This window comes from Hypomesus nipponensis, chromosome 23 (genome assembly GCF_054491055.1).
Source record: "Hypomesus nipponensis isolate SF chromosome 23, ASM5449105v1, whole genome shotgun sequence".
Taxonomy (NCBI): Eukaryota; Metazoa; Chordata; class Actinopteri; order Osmeriformes; family Osmeridae; genus Hypomesus; species Hypomesus nipponensis.
In genome coordinates this window covers 22,618,200-22,631,484 of record NC_140383.1, presented here as the reverse complement: position 1 = coordinate 22,631,484, position 13,285 = coordinate 22,618,200, and the positions used below count along the sequence as shown (strand labels likewise).

The 13,285-nt window shown below is 53.8% G+C and overlaps 1 protein-coding gene across 4 annotated transcripts in view; it reads right to left on the bottom strand.

Moving 5' to 3' along the window:
• LOC146234939 (dedicator of cytokinesis protein 9) overlaps positions 1–13,285 on the bottom strand; it is an 84,400-nt gene that overhangs the window by 62,000 nt on the left and 9,115 nt on the right. The window lies entirely within an intron of this gene.

Below are 13,285 nucleotides of genomic sequence, written 5' to 3'. Positions count from 1 at the left end.
TTCTATCGCTCTCCCTTTAACCATCCCTCTCTCTCCCCTTAACCCTCTCTCTCTCTCTCTCTCTCTCTCTCTCTCTCTCTCTCTCTCTCTCTCTCTCTCTCTCTCTCTCTCTCTCTCTCTCTCTCTCTCTCCTGCCTCTCTCCTCTGAACATCAATATTGTCCTCCCCCAGTGCATTGTCACCAAACACATGAATGAAAAGGACTTTTATCTTTTATCCTTCGCTCCGGGAGATATATTTAGAAATCCTGGAAGCCGACACTCTGGGCTGCCACACCCAGACGACGCCGTCAATAGTGGAACATGAAGCATGCGTGTGTCAGGCAGGGTAGTGGAGAAGGTCAGGGTGGAGGAGTGGAGGAACGGGGCTGTGTTGCTTTCAGTCTGTCCTCCGGAGGAGAGCTCCAGTCAGGCAAACAGCAGTATGGCTCGATGCTTATTTAGTTCAGGCGACAATCCAGAGGCAAGGCTAGGGACTCGTGCTTTCAGATCAGACAAATGAACACACATAACCTGAATAACGTCCAATGAGCTCATTAATAATGCAACTGTGTTGTGTTAGTGAATGTTACTGCTGAGGTCATGGAAATGGAGATGTAGGAAGAAGTGTTTGAAAATAGGCATTAAAAATGATTTCTTACGCAGAGAATAGCCAGTCTTCGACCATGATTTGTGATATGATAAGTGATGTGATACATTTTAATCAGAGCCTGTCTGAGAGATAAATCCAATGTAGGTCAAATGTTCTTGGGCTGAATACAAATCTGCATTGCATTAGACCTTGACCATGTTAGAAATGACTTCCTGGTGGAGCCCTGAAATAGACCAGCCCAGTGTCCGGTGCCTTTGCTGGGGAGAAGAAATCCCTATTTACAAAACACAGAGGGGACATGGGAGGATTTAAACCTTTTATGTCCAGACAAAAAGCAGGGTGTTTTTCTAAATAAAAGATTAGCTGCTGGCTAATCACCAGTCCCTCTCCAGACAGTTCTCCCTAAAGCACTAAATCAGGCAGATAAGGGTACTAAGTTATCCCAGGACTAGAACTAACCTGGATCCTGACCAGGTCTGGACAAAGAAAAACATTATTAATCCCTAGCATACAGTCTTCTTTGATAGAACTGTTTACTTCTCTAAAAGTGTGTCTACTTTGTAGTAGAAAAAGTGCGCCCTGGTAACACACACACCAATCCCATAGGAAATGTTAATGTTATGTGTTTTTACCCAGATAGGTTTAATGTTATGGGGTCCTAACCCAAGGAGGGTTAATGTTATAGGGTCCTGATCCAAGGAGGGTTAATGTTATAGGGTCCTGACCCAGGGTGGGCTAATATTATAGGGTCCCAACCCAGGGAGGGTTAATGTTATAAGGTCCTGACCCATGAAAGGTTACTGTTAAAGGGTCCCGATCCAGGGAGGGTTAATGATATAGGGTCCCGACCCAGGGAGGGTTCATGTTATAGGGTCCTGATCCGGGAAGGGTTCATGTTATAGGGTCCTGACCCAGGAAGGGTTCATGTTATAGGGTCCTGTCCCAGGAAGGGTTAATGTTATAGGGTCCCAACCCAGGGAGGGTTAATGTTATAGGGTCCTGACCCGGGAAGGATTAATGATATAGGGTCCTGACACACCGCAGTATTGGCTCTTCACAAGCCACACACCGCAGCTAGCTAGTAGACTCCTACTGTACATGCCACAAACTGTCACACTGAGGCGGCGTAGTGAGGACGCCAGCTACTGAAGCCTCCAGCTGCTACTCCAGGGACAGCACCCTGGGTGGGGGTGATGGGGGCGGGGGGGGAGGGGTCGCACATGCCCTGTGGGAAGCTGTGGACTGTTTGGACGAAGCTATCAAGGAGTTCACCTAAGGGAAGGGCTCAACCGGACTGGACGGCATTGGCACCCCCGAAGATTCATGAAAAATATATATATGACATAAACTGGACACAAACACACACACACACACATCACACACAATCACTTCTTGACAAAAGAAAACACACACGTGTTTACAATCTGTCAAGTGCTCTCTCAGGGTGAACCAGAACAGGGTGGACTGCCCATGCCTGCCTCTCGGTGTTGCTGCGGCCGTGTTAATATTTCAGAAGCCCTTGACACACTGAACTACATTCGATTGGGCGACGGGATGAGCAGCGGAGAGAGGAAGCCTAGCTTGGGGGATGAGGGGGAATCAAAGAGAGGGAGGGAGGAGAGAGAGGGAGGGAGGAGAGAAGACTTCAATTAAACTCATTGATCCCTCCACACCACAACCCCCCCCCCACCCCCACCCCACCAAGCCAGCGCCAAAGTCCGGGGCAGATAGAGCCCGTCAGGGTGGGATTTTAGGATTAGCATACGGAACAGCCAGTTCACGTAAGTAATCTGGCGCAAAACTGCACAGTCAGATCCCGAATATGTGGGACTCGGAGCGATGTTTTAGGAGACAGGGATGCCTTCATTTGTTGAGCTCTTCCTATTCTGAGGACATGGAACGGGACAGCTGGACCCGTCCCTGACAAAGGGCTGGTGCACAGTGACACAGCAGCATAGTAGTCTGTTAGTCACGCGTGCGAATAAGAGTTCAGCAGCACTTCGGTACCCTACAGCTACAGTGGGCTGAGATATGACTACACACACACAAACACCTCTTTGTCCTCTCAAGCTTGTATCCCTACTACAAACAGCCTGTCAACAGGAAAGCCGGTTATTACTGCGTGAATAACAGCTCGACTAAATGACGGATGAATCATGACCCTGAGACGCCGTTTGAAGTGTCCCAGCTGTTGCAGATAAATCTAGCCCTTCTCGGCTCAGATTCCTGCAAGGCATGCTTCGACTCGCCTGGGCCCACGCAACCCCGCGGATGTAACGACGTCACGAGGCTAGACCTTTTCCTGACATCTCCTGGGATCAGAATCCGTGGTGATACCGACGACACGTTCACGTTGCTTATTTTTTAACTCGTCGCTACGACATTCTTTTCGAGGATTTCAGGGTTTGACGTTTGTGGGACGGTGTTGGACTATTCCTGAGGGAGGGCTACCCCGCTGCCATCCGACTGGCTGAGGTGTAACTGAGACACAGACATGCACGTTCTCCTCATTTCAGAGGCTCTCGAAAACAGCACAAGAATACCACAGTATCTTTTTACTGCGTGTTCACCACACTGTCTGCAAATCTACTACTGCAGCCCTCACCCTCTGCACCAGCCAATCACGGCACGGCTAAGACCCTCGGAGACCCCCTGGAGCGCTGAGAGGAGGCTGCATGGTGATAGGCTGCCAGAGAGCAGAAGCTTAATAGTGATTGGCTGGCAGAGAGAGCTCTATGCAGGCAGAATTCTCTGGCACTGTGAGCCTCCAGTAAGGTAGTCACTGATTGGCTGATTTCTATTTGCACCATTCACTTTCTTTCTTTTCTCACTTTCTATGTACTTTCCCAATGCACTATTCATATGTCACTTTGCGTAAAAGCGTCTGCTAAATGAATGAAGTGTAATGGCGAGTAAATGGGAGGTGTTGGGCTGGGCCGGGGGCGACACCATTCAGACGAGTCCTGAATTATTCAGCCTCAGTGCTGCTGAGTCATGAACGTCTCTGCCCTGACCGACCGGAGCAGCGCACCCTGTCGAACACAAACACTTGTCTCTGACCTGAAGTCAATACCGATCAACGGACGGTCTCGCGTCAATTTCGTCAAAAGCGAGCACCTCACACTTCCTGTCAGTTGGACGTGCGCTGGGACATCCACACCCAGCTGGAGAGGGGATGGTTCTGGGTGTGTGCCATGCCTCTGTTGTGCCTTGTGGTGGAGGAGGCTGTAAGGGCTCGGGGAGAGGTGTGACCGTGCTAGACAGGGGAGGAGGGGGGGGGGAGAGGCTGGGCTCTGAGGGGGCCTCGGCATCACTGATTGGGGGGATTTAACAGGCCTGATGCATGCTTTGCTGGAGCGTGGGTCGGCCCTGGAAGCGGCACTGTCAACATCCTGCATGGTGGGGGAGGGAGCTGGAGACACTGCTGCAGACCAGTCTACTGGCCCCTTGACAACTTTGCCTGTCTGTCTGTATGTCTGCCTCCCTGTCTGTCATTCTGCCTCCCTGTCTGTCATTCTGCCTCCCTGTCTGTCATTCTGCCTCCCTGTCTGTCATTCTGCCTCCCTGTCTGTCATTCTGCCTCCCTGTCTGTCATTCTGCCTCCCTGTCTGTCATTCTGCCTCCCTGTCTGTCATTCTGCCTCCCTGTCTGTATTTCTGCCTCCCTGTCTGTATTTCTGCCTCCCTGTCTGTATTTCTGCCTGTGTGTCTAACTGTCCGCCTGCCTTACGGCTTGTCTGTCTGCCTGTGTGTCTGTCTGTCTGTCTGTCTGTCTGCTGGTCTGGGACATTAGCAGCATCTGGCTGCAGCTGGGGCTGTAGTCCGGCTGGTCTGGGACATTAGCAGCATCTGGCTGCAGCTGGGGCTGTAGTCCGGCTGGTCTGGGACATTAGCAGCATCTGGCTGCAGCTGGGGCTGTAGTCCGGCTGGTCTGGGACATTAGCAGCATCTGGCTGCAGCTGGGGCTGTAGTCCGGCTGGTCTGGGACATTAGCAGCATCTGGCTGCAGCTGGGGCTGTAGTCCGGCTGGTCTGGGACATTAGCAGCATCTGGCTGCAGCTGGGGCTGTAGTCCGGCTGGTCTGGGACATTAGCAGCATCTGGCTGCAGCTGGGGCTGTAGTCCGGCTGGTCTGGGACATTAGCAGCATCTGGCTGCAGCTGGGGCTGTAGTCCGGCTGGTCTGGGACATTAGCAGCATCTGGCTGCAGCTGGGGCTGTAGTCCGGCTGGTCCCGGTCCCTCCCGGTCCCTCTGCTTCTGTCACACTTTAGCCTTGACAAGGCCCCCTGGGGACTGGCCTCATCCCAGCCATGTCTTCTCACATTGGACAGCCACTCCTTCGTCCCACCTCCCACCCGGAGATGACAGGGAGAACTCCAGCCACGAGCGCCGTGTTGTTCCACAGCCTGGACTCTCCAGGATCAGCAGGGGAGCTCCACCACAGGACCCCAGAGAGGGAGGGCTCAGGCTGCAGCAGGAGGGCTGGTCACCTCCACCGCAGGACCCCAGGGAGGGAGGGCTCAGGCTGCAGCAGGAGGCCTGGTCACCTCCACCACAGGACCCCAGAGAGGGAGGGCTCATACTGCAGCAGGAGGCCTGGTCACCTCCACCACAGGACCCCAGAGGGGGAGGGCTCAGGCTGCAGCAGGAGGCCTGGTCACCTCCACCGCAGGACCCCAGAGGGGGAGGGCTCAGGCTGCAGCAGGAGGGCTGGTCACCTCCACCACAGGACCCCAGGGAGGGAGGGCTCATACTGCAGCAGGAGGCCTGGTCACCTCCACCACAGGACCCCAGAGGGGGAGGGCTCAGGCTGCAGCAGGAGGGCTGGTCACCTCCACCACAGGACCCCAGGGAGGGAGGGCTCATACTGCAGCAGGAGGCCTGGTCACCTCCACCACAGGATCCCAGAGAAGGAGGGCTCAGGCTGCAGCAGGAGGCCTGGTCACCTCCACCACCTCCACCACAGGACCGCTTCCCTACCCAGGGCGGTTTCTGGCTACTCTTGCAACCATGGCAAGATCTCCAACACCCCCCCCTCCCAAAGATGTGCCATCTTCAGGGGTTATGAACACAACATAAAGTGCAGCAGCAGTTGCGTGTATTTTTGGTGGGCACCTTTCCCCTACAGGTGGCTCCCTACCTGATAATGCCCCTGCCCCTACCTCTGCTCCTCCTGGGGCAGCACGTACCCTGGGGGGCACTAGGACCACCTCGACCACCTCTGGAGGTGGCGGGACAGTGTCAGCGTCCTGTAGAAACTTGAGCAGGCCTGGCCTCAATATCTTCCGTGGCTGATTTCACGTCGTTGGCAGCGATGGGGCCCTTATTAAAAAACATCAAAGCCTCAGCACATGTGGACAGAGAGAGGGTCAGCTTGCCCCCCCCCCTCCCGCCCCCCTGTAAGGTCCCACAGACAACAGGGCTATAAAAGTCACTGCGTGGTGGAGAGGAGTAGGGGGAAGTTCACTGGGAGCTGGCACACCATCTGAGGAGCGCTCATGACGAAGGCCATGTACACAGCTGGCAGTGGGTCTCTGGGCCCAGGGTTGAGACAGAGAGACAGAGTTTGTGTGTGAGAAAAGAAAAGAGAGAGAGAGAAAGAGTGTGTGTATGCATGGGTGCACATGAGTGTGTGTGTGTGTGTGTGTGTGAGTGAGTGTGAGAGTGACAGAGACAGAGACAGAGACAGAGACAGAGACAGAGACAGAGAGAGAGAGAGAGAGAGAGAGAGAGAGAGAGAGAGAGAGAGAGAGAGAGAGAGAGAGAGAGAGAGAGAGAGACAGACAGACAGACAGACAGCGTATGTGGGGGAGAGGTTAGGGAGACAGTGGTACTGTGGATGACATCAGCGGGCAGGGAGCGGAGCGGGCCAGATAAGCCAGCAGGTCCTCCCAGCCCCAGGTCCCAGCGGAGGGAGGGGAAATGGCTGCTTCCTCCTGATGTGTAAACCCTGTCACAACAAAGCCTTCCCTCCGCTCTCCCTCCCTCCGACCCACCACCACCTCAAGCCAACCAAAACGCGGTGCCATTCATCAGATTTAAAAAGCGAACCTTCGCCAGGGTTCACTCACGGGAAAAGTCAAAAGTTGTGTCGCAGTAAGGACGTTACGGTTCTGCTCGAGCTTAACCAGGAGAGGGCCCTATGAGAGGATTGGGAACGCAGTGTTGGTTTACTGTTTAAATAAAGATACGGGGGGGGGGGGGTGTTAGGGTTACAGAGAGGGCATAGGGTCGACAATGGCTGCCCCAGCAGACGACTGGAGAGGAGATGGAATCTGCGAGCTCCACATGCTGAACATTCCAGAAGTCGACACGACAAGCCCGAAATACCTGCTCACACAGGACCCCACACAAGTGACCCCGTCAGGCTACAGTTGATGGAACGGGTACCGCTCAGCGGTAGAGCATTTGCGGAGCTATGGGTTGCCTTGGATGAAAGCCGTCCGTCAAAGGAATCTGTTCCATGAGTAGCCGGGAGACCTCGCCGTCCCGACTCACTGCAGGTCCTGGAGGAGGAAGGCCCCTCTGCTCTCACCTGGATACCAGCTTCACCTCAGCTGTCCTTGTTCGGCCTGCAGCACTGACCAGAAGGCTGTGTGGTGGTGGGCTGCAGCCTCCGAGGTTAGCCTGCTCCTCCTCACGTGGGCAGCGAGCACAAAGCAAGGGGCCCCATCCTGTTCCGCTGGCGTCGTATTTTGGGATGTTTGATTTATCCCCGGAGGAAAACACGGACCCATTATCCTGAGGGGCATGGCTTCCTCCACTTTGTACTTCTGCCACTGGGGGCACACACACACAGACACACACACGCACAGTACCAAGAATATCAAATTGGACACGTACATCTCTGTCCGCAGCGTTCTGCATGCGGCCCCCCTCCCTGTTCGGCCCTGCATCTTCCGGAGTCTTCCACCCCCTCGTCCTCCACATCCCTGCTGCAGAGCCCTCCGCAGTGTGGCCGGGGTGCCAAGCCCCTACGCCTCGCTGCCACTCTGTGCCAGCATCTGTGTGTGTGTGTGTGTGTGTGTGGAGGACGACGACACAGTCAGCTCCAGCGCTGAGGTCGGCCAGCGATCTCCCAGGACTCAGAAGGTGTTATCATCCAGCTTTATGGGAGACTGCTGTTATCAAGACTTTTATCATCCAGCTTTATGGGTGACTGCTGTTATCAAGGCTTATCATCCAGCTTTATGGGTGACTGCTGTTATCAAGACAGAGACGGAGTTGCCCTCATCAGCCGGATTAGCCGACCTGCTGATAGGTGACCGCGGGAATTACCGAAGTCACACGTTTTAGTTCTGGTTTACCGTATGCACCTTCCAGCAATAGTAAAATCCTTGTTTATGCAAATTTACTTGGCAAATTATGCCATTTCTGATCATTTGACTATTTTCTTACCCATTCAGATTTGTACATTTATGTTAAAATACAATCTCAAACCACAACTATTCGAATACAAGTTCACTTTCAAGGACCTTCACGTGAAAGTGACCTAGCGAGGCCTGCGTCTTAGAGAAAATCAACAGCGGATTCGACTGTCCTCTGCTCTCCAGCGTTGACAACAATCCAGCCAGCGCAGCCCACACCATGCTGCTACTGCCACCTTCAGGCCAACAGTGCTACTGCACACTCACCCAGACCAGCTCACAAGCCGACTCGCTCACTCTTGGCCTCTCACACGATGACATACTTCATTTCCATACCACAAAATACACATTTGCATCGAGTTACGATCGCAGACGAGGCCCCAGCGAGGCGATGCTGGGAATAAATCTAGTCGTCGCTGGTCAAGTCTCGTCTCTCCTGCTGTCTCTTTCCAGAACTATGATGTCACTGTGAGGGGCCTGTCCAGATCATGAGTCAGAGCAGATTGTTTTGGAAACAAATGTAACTTATTAAACCCGCAGTTACCGTGGCTACGCTCTGGGTGCGCAGGAACCCGAACAGGCTAATTCAACCTTTGACTCCCTGCCCCGCTGCAGAGTAACAGAATGCTCAGCTGGTTCCACGATAACAAACACCGGTTCACTCACTAGATTAGCCATGAACTAGGAAGTAAAAGCCCTCACTATAGACTGTTTATTTTAGATTACTACTGTGAACCTGGGGGAAAACACCCCAGCTCTGACCGATAGAGCTGGCGATGCTGTCCTGCACAGTACAAACCCACAGAGACTGGACTCCTGCTTACAGGATTTTCTCAGGCCAGAACCACAGCAAAGTCCATACAAACACACTCAGTCCAGGCAGAACCCCCCCCCCCCCCCCCCCCCCAGGGAACCAGGCACCTATTGATAACATTGTGATTCCCATACATTCTAAGACTGGCTAAACATAGAGGATATTCGGAGACCCACATGTTCCCAGCCAGCATGTTGACACAAGGCTGGCTGTGAGGTGAAACCTGCTGTGAGGAGGAGGACAGGGGAATCTACATCCACGATCAATGAATAACCGGGGGGGAAACACCAAGCTGGGTAGGGCTGGATCAACGAGGGGCAGTGAGTCCAGTACAGCACAGCAGAGCAGAGTAGAATACAGCACAGTACAGCAGAGTAGAGTAGAGTACAGAACAGTACAGCACAGCAGAGTAGAGTAGAGTTCCTTGTTGACATCCAGGACAGGGAGACGAGGGCTGGGGGCCGGGGGGGCGGGGGGCCCTCTGAGGTCACCAGGCCCCTTCAGCTGGTGTATGACAGCTTGTTACGTAATAAACACTTTTCACCGACTGCTACCATCCAGTGCAGTCCACTCAGTTTTAACTTCCTGTGAAGGAGGCGTGTTGAGGTGAATGAAGCAGTGTGTTTAGCCACATCAAACACTCTTATCAAGTTACGCAACAGCCCCCTGCTAACTGGGCCTAGTGAAAGGTTGTGGAAGCTTTCTGCATGTAGTTGACATTCCAGCCCCACATTCCTGAGACAAAATAAGATGAAATAGCTAACTCAATCAGCGTGGTTATCCAATTGTATATCCTTGCTAAATGGGTCATTTGTGACTTGTGCACCTGTGAATGGTAACCAGCCATAAACATGTGGTGGAAGTGTCTTTCTTCAGTGTGTGTGTGTGTGTGTGTGTGTGTGTGTGTGTGTGTGTGTGTGTGTGTGTGTGTGTGTGGTACACAGTATAGGGCATGCAGTACCGGTCAGCGAGTCTAAGAATAGCCAGAAAACCCCCCCATTTAAGTTGGTCATTAAAGGATTAGTGACTATATGTTGTCCAACAGATGGCATGTTTTTAAATATCTTTAAAAAATCCCATGAGAGGCAGTTATTGTGCCCACATTCAGAAGCACTTATTTTCCTTGCATTGGCACATGTAATTAAAATATTTCTGTAAATCTCACTACACACACACACAACACACACCCACACACAGCCTATGGTATGTTCAGCAGTGTGTGTGTGTGTGTATACCATGATGGAGGTGGTGGTTGAGGAAGCAGGGAAGAATGGCAGGAAGCTATCACGCCCCTGCTGGGGCATGCTGGGAAGGAGGAGTAGAGAGTGTCTGGGACACAGCAGGGGGGGCAGGATAATCTCCATGGCTACCTACACCCCCCCAGCTGGGGGGGGGGGTAAAGAGAGGGACTCAGTCCCCTTCAGACATGCTGCCGTTTTCTCCACACCAGAACAACCCGACCAAAGGAAAACACCAGAAGAAATACCCTTCAAGATGGGACGGCTTCTCACAAAGTCATTGTGTGATAACTGTGAGTCCAACAGATATAAGGTAGGTCTGTGTGTGTGTGTGGGGGGGGGGAATCCTAGCTAATCTTGCCTGACTTTTCCGTGTAATCAGTGGAAATCCTCTTGAGCCTGGTTTACTCAGGCCACAATCGGGGGAAATGGAGGAGATGAAGGCATCCGACCACCTGGGCTAGACCGTGTAACTGAAGGGTTGGGGGGCCGCAGGGCTGGAGGACTGGGGGACTGGAGGGCTGGGAGACTGGAGGAGTGGGGGGCTGCAGGGTTGGGGGATTTGTGGCTGGGGGGCAGACAGAGGTACTGAGGTAGTGGTGAGCTGGAGGGCAGACAGAGGTACTGAGGTAGTGGTGGGCTGGAGGGCAGACAGAGCTACTGAGGTAGTGGTGGGCTGGGAAGCCAAACGGACACAGCTCTCCCCGAGGGCTCTAAGCCTGTTAGATGGTGTTAGATAGATCCACAGATGTTAGATAGATCCACAGGTGAGAGGAGAGGAGAGGAGAGGAGAGGAGAGGAGAGGAGGGGAGGTGAGGAGGGGAGGTGAGGAGGGGAGGTGAGAGGAGAAGAGGGGAGGTGAGGAGGGAAGGTGAGAGGAGGGTCGCCCTGCGGAGCATTAACGTGAAGCTGAGAGGACCGGACTCAGAGGATCCTGCATTCACGCTTCCAGCACAGCGGAGATGCACCGTAAGCAAGAACTTCCAGCTATTTCCAGACGAATAAAAATAAAACATTTAGAGGCAGTATTTATCTGTCAAGTAATGGGTATTGCGTCTGCAGGGATAAGCTGTTGACTTTCGTCTTTCTTTTTTTTTATTGCTGCAGGACCGCAGACACTTTTAGTGGGGTTACTGCTGGCCCTCTGCCTTCCATGACTGTGCTGCTGGTACCAGCAGGGTGGGGGGGGGGGGGGGGGGGTGGCGGAACAGCGCCCGGAGCCACACCCATCCTGACAGAGGAAGCACGTGTTGTGTGACACGTCCCTGTTCACCACGACTGGCAGGGACGGTCAATATTGAAGCACATAGCTTCGTCTCGCTGCGTATCTGATGTGGCGGGATCGGACCAGGATCCGTCTGGGCGGTTACACAGTTACACACCCACAAACCGCAACGCTCTGGAACATCAAGTCTGTCCCCTTTATCTCTCCAACCCCTCATCAGGCTCCACATTTACAAACTGACTCCCCGGATCCAGGAACAAGAAATGAGCTGTGCGAGGTCGCTATGGTAACTGAGGTGGATTGTGAGATGGCCGAGAGATGAGGTAGTGTGGGGGGGGGGGCAGGGTGTGGGGGAGGGAGGGGCAGGGTGTGGGGGAGGGAGGGGCAGGGTGTGGGGGAGGGAGGGGCAGGGTGTGGGGGAGGGTGTCGGGGAGGGTGTGGGGCACAGCTACATCCCTGCAGCGCTGGGTAAACACTCTAATAAGAGATTAAGAGAGAGAGAGGTCAGATGCACTGAGCTCCTTATCTCTGGAGGAACATCGGTGAGATGGTGCTGCCCTCCTCAGAGCACACACACGCACACACTTACACATCGACACACACACGCACACACAGCGCGTGGCTCAGATGTAAACAGGGTGTCTGGTGGAGAGTAGACATGCAGCCCGCTAGTCCTCAACAACACCAAGGCTTTATTTACCCAGCCTGGTCACTGCCCCTGCAGCAGCGACACTGGAGCCCTGCTCCCCAACGGAAAGCCCCCGTCAAATAAACCTGAAGCAAACGACAACATGGCCCGCAGGGTGGACAGAGACCCCAAATATTGACACAAGTGGGATCCGTCCCCGTCGAGTAAGACGCGTGTTAACATCTCCAAGACGCTGTAGTGCCCGTCCCCCATCGAGCTTCCGCTTAGCCGGCGTCAGCAAATGTAAACCCAAAACAAACAAGCGTGACCACAAGAATGATCGCGGAGGTCGACACACAGACGACCCGACCCATGGACTTGTGGGCGATGAGCTCATGTGTAACGTGTGTGTGTGTGTGTGTGTAGGAGGAACAGCCTCGTGTCCAACAGCTCAGCCTCTCACGTGTGTCAATCCTGAACGAGGGCCCATCTTCTCCTCAGACGATGGGAGCGATCGTGTAGGAGGACCACACGGCCGCGAAGCTGTTTCCGGCTCCTTCTACAGCTTCGTATTACTGGGCGACGATACCTCCACCGCCCTGAACCCCCACCCTCCTCCCCAGGCCCCAGACTGAACACCACCACCACACCCCCCCACCCCTCTATCCCCTCCCCCAGAGGGCTGGCTCAAACCCATCCCCTTCTCCTCCTCTCTCCCTCTCTCCCCAGGCAAATACTTTCAGACTGAGGAATGCTAAATATGCAGCCAGCCTGGTGAAAAGTCATTAGAGTTGATCGCCTCTAGCACAGGGCAGGTCACCCCCCCCCCATCCCCCGCACACACACACACACACACACACACACACAGCAAGTGCACTGCACACACATACGTCGCAGAGTGTGATGCATGCCGCTTTCAGAGCCCATGTAATCACCCGCGCAGCAGGTACCATTTGGGGGAGGTTGAGACCCCAAGACGCGCCACGTTGCAGACTGAGCCGTCAGCGTGTCTGGACACGATGGAAGCGAAACACACGACTTCCTGTGACCGACGGGAACCACCGCCAGCTCTCTCCCAAACACACCCTCAGGATGAACCACCATGGCTGGCTGTGCAGGTTGCGTGTGAGGAGGTTCTGTTGCGCAGTGTCTACTCCGGGAAAATCCCAGATCAACAATAGGTACATTTCGACATTAATCTCGGACGAGAGAATGCAGTCGGGCGACAGTGCCAACCAAGGAATATTGAGCACATCCCACTCGGTATTCCTCCGGCAACAAAGATATCAACATCCTTCCGCAATCTATCCCTACGAACACAAACTCACATTCAGCACTCATTTTCCCTAAACACTTCAACTGAAACACGTGGGTGTGTGCTGAGGTCAACCCGTTGAGCATTTCCTGTACATTCAGCTGTATT